The sequence below is a fragment of the Physeter macrocephalus genome, chromosome 1 (assembly GCF_002837175.3).
Source record: "Physeter macrocephalus isolate SW-GA chromosome 1, ASM283717v5, whole genome shotgun sequence".
Lineage (NCBI taxonomy): Eukaryota > Metazoa > Chordata > Mammalia > Artiodactyla > Physeteridae > Physeter > Physeter macrocephalus.
Genome location: NC_041214.2, coordinates 63,816,373 through 63,817,241, shown reverse-complemented (window position 1 = coordinate 63,817,241; position 869 = coordinate 63,816,373).

The window sequence follows — 869 nt, the reverse complement described above, 5'->3', positions numbered from 1 at the left end:
AAAAAAAAAAAAAAAAAAAAAAAAAAAGAAGAGCATAAGATATCCCATTAATAATTGATTACAGGGAATTCCCTGGCGGTCCAGTAGTTAGGACTCCGTGCTCTCACACTGCCCAGGGCCCGGGTTCAATCCGTTGTCGGGGAACTGAGATCCCACCAGCCGTGTGGCAGAGCCAAAAATAATACTACTACTAATAATGGATTACATAATGAAATGATACTATTTTTGATGCATTGGATTTAAATAGAATATATTAAAATTAATTTTGCTTGTTTACTTTTAGCTTTTTAATGTGGCCCCTAGAAAATTTTAAATTACACATGTGGCTCATATTACATTTCTACTGGACAGTGTTGTTCTGGAGGGACAGCTATACCCCTCCCTCCCTCCCTCACACTGATAATAAAACCCAGCACTGGAGTTATGACCTACAATATGGGATTCCCTAACTAGGCAGGCAACGATCACCTTGGAGAGACTGGGGTATCTCTTCTCCTGCTGTAGGGAAAAGCGGGGCTCCTAAAGCATACCCCCTCACGAGAGAAAGCAAGCCGCAGCCTCAGGGAGGGGGGTGGGTCAGTGAGCTCATGCATCCATAAGAGGGCACTTCTGATTCAAGCCGGTGGTTGTGACAAGGGGGACGGTTGTGGGGACCTAGGGCCTTCCTTGTCCACGCCCCCTGAGAGCCTCCTGCTCTATCCATGTTCCCAATCATTACTCCCCGGCAAGTTTTCATGAGGTAGGGAGCGGCCTCCAATATAATCACACCACTTGTGTCCTTACAAGACTGTATCATAATTAAGCAAATATTTTGGTCAACAAGAAGATTATCTTTTCTCCATAAGTAATTTAGAAATAGTTTCCACCAG